Genomic DNA, 12491 nt, shown 5'->3' with positions numbered 1-12491 from the left:
CCCACATAATGATAATGACAACAACGGTATTGGTTAAGCACCGATTATATGCCAGGCGCTATACCGAGCGTTGGAGTGGATAGAGAAGCAGCGCGGCTCAGTGGAAAGAGCCCGGGCTTGGGAGTCAGAGGTCATGGGTTCGAACCCCGCCCCGCCACTTGTCAGCTGTGGGACCGGGGGCAAGTCACTCCCCTTCTCGGTGCCTCGGTTCCCTCATGTGGAAAATGGGGATTAACTGTGAGCCTCACGTGGGACGACCTGATGACCCTGTATCTCCCCCAGCGCTTAGAACGGTGCTCTGCACCTAGTAAGCGCTTAACAGATGCCGACATTATTATTATGATTATTACAAGCTAATCGGGTCCCGCGTGGGGCTCACAATCTCATTCCCCATTTTACAGATGAGGGAACCGATGCCCAGAGAAGCGAAGTGACCTGCCCAAAGTCACACAGCGGACAAGTGGCAGAGCCGGGATTAGAACTCACGCCCCGCCCCCCCCCCAGACTCCCAGGTCCATGCTCTATCCACTGTGCCGTACGGCTGCCCCCTAATAATAACTGTGGTATTCCTGAAGCACATACTACGTGCCAGATCCCGGAATAGATACGAGGTGAGTAAGTGGACGCAGTCCCTGACCCAAAGGGACTCACGGGGTCAATCCCCATTTTACAGATGAGGGAACCGAGGCCGAGAGAAGCGAAGTGACTTGCCCGAGGTCACAGAGCACCCAAGTGGCGGAGCTGGGATCAGAACCCAGGTCCTTCTGACTCCCAACCCCGTTCTCTATCCACTAGACCCCACTGCTTCTCAGCACATGGCGCTCACGGTCAAGGAGGGAAGAGAACAGGTTACCTGCCTTACATAATAACAATAATACTAATAATGTTGGTGTTAAGCGCTTACTAGGTGCAGAGCACCGTTCTAAGCGCTGGGGGAGATACAGGGTCATCAGGCTGTCCCACGTGGGGCTCCCGGTCTTCATCCCCATTTTACAGATGAGGTCACCGAGGCCCAGAGAAGTGAAGTGACCTGCCCACGGTCACACAGCCGACAATAATAACGTTGGTATCCGTTAAGCGCTTACTATGTGCCGAGCACTGTTCTAAGCGCCGGGGTAGACACAGGGGAACCAGGATGTCCCACGTGGGGCTCACGGTCTTCGTCCCCATTTTACAGATGAGGTCACCGAGGCCCAGAGAAGTGAAGTGACCTGCCCACGGTCACACAGCCGGCAGGTGGCGGAGCCGGGATTCGAACCCATGACCTCCGACTCCCGAGCCCGGGATCCTTCCGCTGAGCCACGCCGCCTCTCTACATCTTTCCCTTCACCTCCAGCCCCTCACCCCAGTGGACCCTCACCCCAGTGAACCGCGTGGTGGGTTAAGAAATCCTCAGAGATTACTGAACTGGCGAGTTTGGGGAGTTTTTGGTTGGTGGTGGTGGGGTTTTTATGGTGTCTGTTAAGTGCTTACTAAGTGCCAGGCACTGTACTAAGCGCTGGGGTGGATACAAGCTGATCAGGTTGGACACAGTCCGTGCCCCACATGGGACTCACGGTTCTAATCGCCATTTTACAGATGACATAACCGAGGCTCAGAGGTTCGAACGGACCTGCCCGGGGTCAGGTAGCAGACAAGCGGCCGAGCCGGGATTAGAACCCAGGCCCCTCTGACTCCCGGGCCCGCGCTCTACCCACCAGGTCACTCTGCTAGTGTCTCCCCCGCTCTACTGTGAGCGCGTTATGGGCGGGGAACACGACGGCTAGTTCTTTCGTACTGTCCTCTCCCAGATAATAACAATGCTGGTATCTGTTCGGCGCTTACTATGTGCCGAGCACCGTTCTAAGCGCTGGGGTAGATCCAGGGTCATCAGGTTGCCCCACGTGGGGCTCGCGGTCCGCGTCCCCATTTTACAGATGAGAAAACCGAGGCCCAGAGAAGCGACCCGCCCACGGTCACGCGGCCGACGAGCGGCAGAGCCGGGAATCGGACCCGTGACCTCTGACTCCCAAGCTCGGCCTCTCTCCACCGAGCCACGCCGCCTCCCCCGAAAGCAAATCGGTTTGGACACGGTCCCTGGCCGAGGCGGGGCTCACAGTCTCAATCCCCATTTTGCAGATGAGTCCACGGAGGCACGGGGAAGTGAAGTGACCCGCCCGAGGTCACGCAGCAGATGAGTGGCGGAGCCGGGATCGGAACCCATGACCTTCTGACTCCCAGGCCCGTGCTCTGTCCGCCACGCCACGCTGCTCCTCAATGATACTACTCACGGTTTTTGTTAAGCGCTTACTAGGCGCTGAGCGCCGTTCTGAGCGCTGGGGGAGATACAGGGGAATCGAATCGTCCCACGTGGGGCTCACGGTTTTTTTTCCCAATCCCCATTTTTACGGATGAGGGAACCGAGGCCCGGAGAAGTCAGGTGACCCAGCAGCCGAGCGGCAGAGCCGGGATCGGGACCCACGACCCCCGACTCCCAAGCCCGGGCTCCTTCCACCGAGCCGCGCGGATGCTCGGTACGGTGCTCTGCACGTAGTAAGCACTCGATAAATACGACTGTGCATCCAAAGCTTGGAATTGGACGCGCTCTGGGCCCGTCACTCCCCTTCTTAAAAGTGGTTGCCTACCGACCTCCGCACGAAACCAAAACTCCTCCCTCTGGGCTTCGGGGCTGTCGGTCCCCTCGCCCCCTCCCGCCTCTCCTCCCTTCTCTCTTTCCACCGGCCGCCCCGCACGCTCCGCTCCTCCGCCGCCCGCCTCCTCGCCGGCCCCCGGTCTCGCCCGTCCCGCCGTCGGCCCCCGGGCCGCGTCCCCCCGCGGTCCCGGAACGCCCTCCCCTCCTCGCCTCCGCCGAACCCGTTCTCTTCCCCTCTTCAAATCCCTCCTTAAAACTCACCTCCTCCGAGAGGCCTTCCCACACTGAGCTTCCCCTTTTCCCTCTGCTCCCTCTATCGCCCCCCCCCCCCTTCACCTCTCCTCGGCTCAGCCCTCTTCTCCCCCCTTTCCCTCTCCTCCTCCTCCCCCTCTCCCGTCCCACCCCCTCGGCGCCGTACTCGTCCGCTCGACTGTACATATCTTCATCGCCCTATTTAATTTGTTAACGAGACGTACATCCCCTTGATTCTATTTAGTTGCTATCGTTCTGATGAGACGTTCATCCCCTCGACTCGATCGACTGCCATCGTTCCCGTCCGTCCGTCTCCCCCGATTAGACCGCGAGCCCGTCGGAGGGCGGGGACCGTCTCTACCTGTGGCCGATTTGTCCATTCCGGGCGCTCGGTCCGGTGCTCTGCACCTCGTGAGCGCTCCATAGATACTACTGAATGAATCGGAGGACTCACAGCTGCCCCGGGAGACCCCGGGGTGCCGTTCCAGACCCACCCGGCCGAAGAGGCTTCCAGTGGATCGGAGTGGTTTCAAGTGTAGAGAAGCAGCGGGGCTCAGAGGAAAGAGCCCGGGCTCGGGAGTCAGCGGTCGTGGGTTCGAATCCCTGCCCCGCCACCTGTCGGCTGGGTGACCGTGGGCAGGTCACTTCACCTCTCCGGGCCTCGGCGACCTCATCTGTAAAAATGGGGGTGAGGACCGTGAGCCTCCCGGGGGCCGACCCCATGACCCCGTATCTCCCCCGGCGCTTAGAACGGTGCGCGGCACGTAGTGAGCGCCGAACAGATACCACCGTTGGATGAGAAATGCGTGTGCTAGTCGGAATAAGGCCGCTGATTCTCCCAGACGGCGGCAGACGGCACTGTGCCGGTGAACGATTGGCAGTTTTTGCTCAGGACACCTCACAGGCAGGCGCGTTGCGGTTCAAGATGGAAGGAACGCTGTCGAGAGCTCTGGGGAGGAAGCGTGAACGTCACCTGCCCACTCCTCCTCGGCTTTAGCTCTCACTAAGTGCTCGCTTAAATGAACGGCGGAGTGAGCAGAAAGATTTTAATTGAGAGTTAAAAAGAAAGAAAGAAAAAAATGTGAAAAATAGCTCCATTCCTCTGAGGTGTCAGAACCCAGGCGGAGAGATCTGTTCAGAAAGAAAAATCCAAAAGCCTCACCGGGGCTCTCCGTCACCGTACGCGGGGCCGGGGGACGCCCGCCCGTGAGCGTTCGGGAGAGGCGGCGAGCCCGGGCTTGGGCGTCCCGGGGCGCGGGTCCTAATCCCGGATCCGCCGCTCGGCGCTGCGGGACCTCGGGCAGGCCGCTTAACTTCTCCGTGCCTCGGCTCGTCTGGAAAATGGGGACGGCGACCGTGAGCCCCGTGGGACACCCGATCAGCTTGCATCTACCCCGGCGCTTAGGACGGTGCTGGGCACCTAGAAAGCTCTTAAACGGATACCATTATCATTTATTATTCATTCATTCGACAGTATTTATTGAGCGCTCACTAGGTGCAGAGCGCCGGACCGAGCGCTTGGAGTGGACGAATCGGTCACAGACAGGGACGGTCCCTGCCCTCGGACGGGCTCGCGGTCTAATCGCGGGCTTACGGTTCAGGTCTCTCAGTGACAAGCTGCTGTCATTTGCCGTTGGGGAATCACAGAACTCTTAGAGAAGCAGCGTGGCTCAGGGGAAAGAGCCCGGGCTTGGGAGGCGGAGGTCACGGGTTCGAATCCCGGCTCCGCCGCTCGTCAGCTGTGCGACTGCGGGCGCGCCACTTCGCTTCTCTGTGCCTCACTTCCCTCAGCTGTAAAACGGGGATTGACCGGGAGCCTCACGGGGGACGACCTGACGGCCCCGGATCTCCCCCAGCGCTTAGAACGGCGCCCGGCCCACAGCGAGCGCTTAACAGATACCAACATTATTATTTTTATTATTAAATATCTCCAGGATTCAATCAGTGGCAATCAATCGACGGTATTTACTGACCGCTGGGTGCAGGGCGCCGTAATACGCATCCGAGACGGCACAACACAACAGAGTCGGTAGACACCTTCCCGGCCCACAAGGAACCGGCTCGGGCCGGTGGAAAGGGCGAGGGCCCGGGAGTCAGAAGGTCCTGGGTTCTGATCCTACTGCGCCACTAGCCTGCTGCGTGACCTCGGACAAGTCACTTCATTTCTCCTGCGTAATAAGGCTGGTGTCTGTTAAGCGCTTACTGTGTGCACAGCCCTGTTCCAGGCGCCCAGGCGGATACAGGGTAATCAAGTCGTCCCACGTGAGGCTCACGGTCAATCCCCATTTTACAGATGAGGGAACTGAGGCCCAGAGAAGTGAAGCGACTCGCCCACGGTCACACAGCTGAGGAGCGGCGGAGCCGGGATTCGAACCCATGACCTCTGACTCCCAAGCTCGGGCTCTTTCCGCTGAGCCACGCTGCTTCCCATCAGTTCCTTCCTCTGTAGAATAATAATGTTGGTATCTGTTCATTCATTCATTCGACAGTATTTACGGAGCGCTTGCCAGGTGCAGAGCACCGGGCCGAGCGCTTGGAATGGACAAATCGGCCCCAGGTAGAGACGGTCCCCGCCCACTGACGGGCCCACGGTCTGATCGGGGGAGACGGACGGACGGGAACGATGGCGATCAATAGCTCGCCAGCTACACGGTCTTCATCCCCATTTTCCAGATGAGGGAACTGAGGCCCAGAGAAGTGAAGTGACTTCCCCACGGTCACACAGCTGACGGGGGGGGGGGGGGGGGGGGGGGGCAGAGGCGGCAGATGGTAGGCACGTTCCCTGCCCAGGATGAGCTTAAAGTCTACGGGGGGAGAGACATCAATATAAAGAAATTACGGATATGTACGTAAGGGCTGCGGGGCTCGGGAAGAATAACAACGTTGGTATTTGTTAAGCGCTTCCTATGCGCCGAGCACCGTTCTAAGCGCTGGGGGAGATCCAGGGGAATCGGGTCGTCCCACGGGAGGCTCACAGTGAATCCCCATTTTCCAGATGAGGGAACTGAGGCCCAGAGAAGTGAAGCGACTCGCCCACGGTCACACGGCTGACGAGCGGCAGAGCCGGGAGTCGAACTCACGACCTCGGACTCCGAAGCCCGGGCTCTTTCCACTGGGCCACGCTGCTTCCCGTGGAAGTGAATCAAGGGTGGAAACCCAAGTGCCCATTGGCTCGTTAACCTATTTACATCTTTATTTATTTTCCTAATAGCCATTTGAGGTCTTCTGCCTGCTGGAGAGAGACGTCAGCCCGGGAGCCCGTCGAAGGGCAGGGACCGTCTCTATCTGTTGCCGATTTGTCCCTTCCAAGCGCTCAGTCCAGTGCTCCGCACGTAGTAAGCGCTCAGTAACTACGACCGAGTGAACGAGTACCTTCACCTTTGGTGAAAAGGATCTCTTCCCCCCTCGGTTCTGCGGTTCATTAGCAGTGCAGCGCACAGACGTCCGGCAAGAAGAAGTGCAGCCAGCGGAAATCAGATGCCATTTTGCCTAAATCCCGGTGACGTCTGCAGAACACGTATTAGGTTTGAAGATGTCGCCTTTCCCGCTTTCGCTTCATGCGGAATAGCGACTCCTTTAAAACGGTGGCTTTCCACAGATCTGAGCGTTTCTACGACGACGCAGTAGAGGCGGTTGAACGCCTTCCCTGCCCACAGTGAGATTGCAGCCTGGGGGGAGAAAGACGTTAATAGCAATAAATTATGGATTATGCATCACGATAATGTCGGCATTTGTTAAGCGCCTCCTACGTGCACGGCACCGTTCTGAGCGCCGGGGGAGATACAGGGGAATCAGCTTGTCCCACGGGAGGCTCACAGTTTACCGCCCTTATACAGAGGAGGTAACTGAGGCACCGAGAAGTGAAGCGACTTGCCCCCAGTCACGCAGCTGGCAGGTGGCAGAGCCGGGATTCGAACCCATGACCTCGGACTCCAAAGCCCGGGCCCTTTCCACTGAGCCCTGTCGGTATTTTTTAAGCGCTTACTATGTGCCGAGCACCGTTCTGAGCGCTGGGGTAGACACAGGGGAATCAGGCTGTCCCACGTGGGGCTCACGGTCTTCATCCCCATTTTCCAGATGAGGGAGCCGAGGCCCAGAGAAGCGAAGCGACTCGCCCACGGTCACACGGCTGACGAGCGGCGGAGCCGGGAGTCGAACCCATGACCTCTGACTCCGAAGCCCGGGCTCTTCCCACTGAGCCACGCTACAGGGCCGAGGGTGGGATGAACAAAGGGTGTAAATCCCAGTGTTTTTATAATGATTATGGCGTTTGTTGAGCGCTCATTACGTGCCAAGCACTGTTCTAAGCGATGAGGTCGATAGAAGGGCAATCGGTTTGTCCCACGTGGGGCTCACAGTCTTAATCCCCATTTCGCAGCTGAGGTCACTGAGGCACAGAGAAGTAAGTGGCTCACCTAAGGGCACACACAGGAGACCAGGGGCGGAGCCAGAATCAGAACTCACGTCCCCTGACTCCCAAGCCCGGGCTGTCTCCACGAAGCCGCGCCGCTCCGTGCCTTTTATTTATCACTGACTATTTCAAAAGTTAAATACATCCCGTTCCACCTTCATCTGGCAGTTGGAGTGAAACTTCGCTCTCCGAGAAGGTGAGGCAGCACGGCGTAGTGAACAGAGCACGGGCCTGAGAGGCAGGAGGTCTTGAGTTCTAATGCCGGTTCCGCCACTTGTCAGCTGTGTGACCTCGGGCAAGTCACTTCACTTCTCTGGGCCGCGGTTACCTCAGCTGGGAAATGGGGATTGAGACTGTGAGCCCCACGAGGGAGAGGGACCGTGTTTCGCTTGTATCCGCCCCAGCGCTTAGTACGGTGCCTGGCACACCGTAAGCGCTTAACGGATGCCGTAACTATTGTTGCTGTTATTACGAAACGAGTTCGACGTATTCTACGTGGCCCTGCTAGAAGATTCCTTCATTCGATTTTGGCTCAGTGGAAAGAGCCCGGGCTGGGGAGTCAGAGGTCATGGGTTCGACTCCCGGCTCTGCCGCTCGTCAGTTGTGTGACCGGGGGCGAGTCGCTTCACTTCTCTGGGCCTCGGTTCCCTCATCTGGAAAATGGGGATGAAGACCGTGAGCCCCACGTGGGACGACCCGATGACCCTGGATCTCCCCCAGCGCTTAGAACGGTGCTCTGCACATAGTAAGCGCTTCACGGATACCGACATTATTATTATTATTATTTGAGCGCTTACTATGTGCAGGGCGCCGTACTAAGCGCTTGGAATGGACAATTCGGCAACAGATAGAGACCATCCCCGCCCAGTGACGGGCTCGCGGCCTAAACGGGGGAGACGGACAAAAGCAAGACAACATAAACTAGTCCAAACATAAACAGTCGAATCATAAACACGATTAGACCGTAAGCCCGTCAAAGGCAGGGACCGTCTCTATCTGTTACCGATTTATACATTCCAAGCGCTCAGGACAGTGCTCTGCACATTCATTCGTTCGATAGTATTTACGGAGCGCTTACTAGGCGCGGAGCACCGGACTAAGCGCTTGGAATGGACAAAAGGGCAACAGATAGAGACGGGCCCCGCCCTCTGACGGGCTCCCGGTCTGATCGGGGGAGACGGGCGGACGAGAACGATGGCGATAAATAGAGTCAAGAGTGCACGTGGTAAGCTCTCAATAAATACTGTCGAATGAATGAATGAACACGATTAACAGAAAAGATGTACACCTCATTAAAAATAAATAAATAGGGTAATAAAAATATACACAAATGAGCACAGTGCTGAGGGGAAGGGAGAGGGAAAGGGGGCTTAGCTGAGGGGGGTGGGGGTGAAGGGGGAGGGAGCAGAGGGAGCAGAGGGAAAAGGGGAAGCTCAGTCTGGGAAGATGCAATAAGAGAGGTGACGGAGCCCACAGAATACGCTCTCACACCTCTGAGAAACTCTTCCAACCGCGCCGGCTTCGTGCATCATCCAAAATCCCGCAGTCATTCAGGAATTACTAGCTGCCACGAGGGCACCCCAGAAATCCACACCCAAGAAGTCACGCGAACCGCCTCGCTGAATCCCCCAGAGACCGCGAGCCGATGATAACAACAACAAGAATGACGTCGGTATTTGTTGAGCGCTTACTACGTGCACGGCACTGTTCTAAGCGCCGGAGCAGATGCAGGGGAATCAGGTCGTCCCACGTGAGGCTCACAGTTAATCCCCGTTTTCCAGACGAGGGAACTGAGGCCCAGAGAAGTGACTCGCCCGCGGTGACACGGCTGACGAGCGGCGGAGCCGGGAGTCGAACCCATGACCTCTGGCTCCCAAGCCCGGGCTCTTGCCACGGACGATGAGCGTAGAGAAGAGAGAAAGGGGGTATGCCGAGATTACCCGAACGATCCCATAATGCCATCTGTTGGTCAAACTGGAACTCTTCACAGAAGACTCCCTGCAAAGTCACTGGGGCTACAAGAGAATTCCCAATTCCCAATTCCCAATTCCCCCTCCACCACCAGCCCCAAATTCGAGATCGGAGGTGGCGAAGAGGACAGCACGGAGGACGGAGCGGTTGCGAGTCGGAGAGCGGAGGCAGAGAAACTCTGCCGGTCGGTTCCCAGGCAGATTTAGAAGAGAAAATACCGACGGGTCTTGAGAGGGCGGGAAGTGGAGATCGAGGACCGAGAAGGGACGCTCCTCACAAACCCGAAAGCGTGTCCGGCCCGTCTGCGCTTCCTGTCTCCGAGGGCTCACGGAGATGAGAGCCAGGGTTGACGGTGGAGCGATAACGGATACCTACTGAATGAAGCACGACCGAAGTGTGGGCTGCCCCGAGGAATTGATGAATAATAATAATAACAACGTCGGTATTTGTTAAGCGCTTACTACGTGCAGAGCACCGCTCTAAGCGCCGGGGTAGATCCAGGGGAATCAGGTCGTCCCATATGAGGCTCGCAGTTAATCCCCATTTTCCAGATGAGGTGACTGAGGCCCAGAGAAGTGAGGTGACTCGCCCGCAGTCCCACAGCTGACAAGTGGCAGAGCCGGGATTCGAACTCATGTCCTCCGACTCCCAAGCCCGTGCTCTTCCCACCCAGCCACGCTGCTTCCCTAAGCACTTGTTAAGCACTTACTATGAGCCAAGCACCGTTCTAAGCGCCGTGGTGGATACAAGTTCATCAGGTTGGCTCACACTCTCAATCCCCGTTTTCCAGATGAGGGAACCGAGGCCCGAGAAGCGAAGTGACTTCCCCAAGGTCACAGAGCAGAGACGTGGCGGAACCGGGATCAGAACCCCCGACCTTCTGACTCCCAGGCTCGTCCTCTAGCCGCTAAGCCACACTGCTTCTCAAGAATGATGAGGGTAAAGGAAAAAATGGTTGATCTGGGCCACGATGGGTAACAGAAAGGTAATAATAATAATGTTGGCATTTGTTGAGCGCTCACTATGGGCCGAGCACCGTCCTAAGCGCCGGGGGAGATACGGGGCCATCAGGTTGTCCCACTTGGGGCTCACGGTCTTAATCCCCATTTTACAGATGAGGGAACTGAGGCACCGAGAAGGCAAGTGACTTGCCCAAAGTCACACAGCTGACAGGTGGCAGAGCCGGGATTCGAACCCACGACCTCTGACTCCTAAGCCCGTGCTCTTTCCGCTGAGCCACGCTGCTTCCCTAATAATGTTCCCTAATAATGTTGGTATTTGTTCAGCGCTTACTATGTGCAGAGCACCTTTCTAAGCGCTGGGGGAGATACAGGATGATCAGGTTGTCCCACGTGGGGCTCGCAGTTTTAATCCCCATTTTGCAGATGAGGGAACTGAGGCCCAGAGAAGTCAGGTGACTTGCCCACGGTCACACAGCTGACGAGTGGCAGAGCCGGGATTCGAACCCATGACCTCTGACTCCAAAGTGCCATCCGTCGCTTTTGCCAGCGATACGACAGCTCATGAGCGTGATCCTCAGTGAGCACATCCGACATACACCCCTCGGAGAAAGCACCAACTCTCCCTGAGCCAGAGGGGAGGGAGAAGCATTTTCTCACTTGGCGAAACATTCGTTCATTCATTCTGATAGTATTTATTGAGCGCTTACTAGGTGCAGAGCACCGGACCGAGCGCTTGGAATGGACAAATCGGCCACAGGTAGAGACGGTCCCCGCCCTCCGACGGGCTCGCGGTCTAATCGGGGGAGACGGGCGGAAGAGAACGATGGCAGTCGATCGAGTCGAGGGGAAGAACGTCTCGTAAAAACAATGGCAACTAAATAGAATCAGGGTGATGTACATCTCGTTAACAAAATAAATAGGGCGATGAAGATACAGACAGTCGAGCGGACGAGTACGGCGCCGAGGGGAAGGGAGAGGGGGAGGAGGAGAGGGAAAGGGGGGAGAAGAGGGTTTAGCTGCGGAGAGGTGAAGTGGGGGGGTAGAGGGAGCAGAGGGAAAAGGGGAAGCTCAGTGTGGGAAGGCCTCTCGGAGGAGGTGAGCTCTAAGGAGGGATTTGAAGAGGGGAAGAGAAAGAGTTAGGCGGAGGCGAGGAGGGAGGGCGTTCCGGGACCGCGGGGGGACGCGGCCCGGGGGTCGACGGCGGGACGGGCGAGAACGGGGGACGGCGAGGAGGCGGGAGGCGGAGGAGCGGAGCGTGCGGGGCGGCCGGTGGAAAGAGAGAAGGGAGGAGAGGTAGAAGGGGGCGAGGTGACGGAGAGCCTCGTAGCCTAGAGTGAGGAGTTTTGGTTTCGTGCGGAGGTCGACAGGCAACCACCGGAGGTGGTTAAGAAGGGGAGTGACGGGCCCAGAGCGTTTCTGCGGGAAGATGAGCCGGGCGGCGCGGAGTGAAGAATAGACCGGAACGGGGCGAGAGAGGAGGAAGGGAGGTCGGAGAGCAGGCCGACACGGCGGTCTAGCCGGGATATAACGAGAGCCTGAAAGGGAAGCTGCACTCCCTAAGGGTAGAGCACGGGCCTGGGAGTCAGATGGACCTGGGTTCCAATCCCAGCTCTGCCGCTTGTCCGCCGGGTGACCCTGGGCAAGTCGCTTACCTTCTCTGGGCCTCAGTTACCTCGTCCGCGAAATGGGGATTAAGACCGGGAGCCCCATGGAGGACGAAGACCGTGTCCAACCTCGTCGGCTCGTCCCTACCCGGGCGCCTTCGGACGGCGCCTAGTAAACCCAGTGTGGGCAGGGATTGTCTCTATTGCTGAATTGTAATGATAATAATAATAACGACGGTAATAATAATAATAATAATGTTGGTATTTGTTAAGCGCTGACTACGTGCAGAGCGCCGTTCTAAGCGCTGGGGGAGAAACGGGGCGATCAGGGTGTCCCCCGTGAGGCTCGCAGTCTTCATCCCCATTTTACAGATGAGGGAACTGAGGCGCCGAGAAGCGAAGTGACTCGCCCACAGTCACACAGCTGACGAGTGGCGGAGCCGGGATTCGGACCCACGACCTCTGACTCCCCAGCCCGGGCTCTTTCCACTGAGCCACGCCGCTTCTCTATTAAGCGCTTCCTATGTGCCGAGCACTGTTCTAAGCGCTGGGGGAGATACAGAGTAATCGGGCTGTCCCACGTGGGGCTCACATCTTAATGCCCATTTTGTAGATGAGGTCACTGAGGCACAGAGAAGTGACCTGCCCCATAGCCGATA

General features: G+C 57.6%; 1 protein-coding gene across 3 annotated transcripts in view; it reads right to left on the bottom strand.

Moving 5' to 3' along the window:
• Positions 1–12491, bottom strand: part of RSPH14 (radial spoke head 14 homolog) — a 255007-nt gene that overhangs the window by 229970 nt on the left and 12546 nt on the right. The window lies entirely within an intron of this gene.

This window comes from Ornithorhynchus anatinus, chromosome 2 (assembly GCF_004115215.2).
Source record: "Ornithorhynchus anatinus isolate Pmale09 chromosome 2, mOrnAna1.pri.v4, whole genome shotgun sequence".
NCBI lineage: Eukaryota > Metazoa > Chordata > Mammalia > Monotremata > Ornithorhynchidae > Ornithorhynchus > Ornithorhynchus anatinus.
This window is presented reverse-complemented; position numbering and strand designations above follow the sequence as displayed.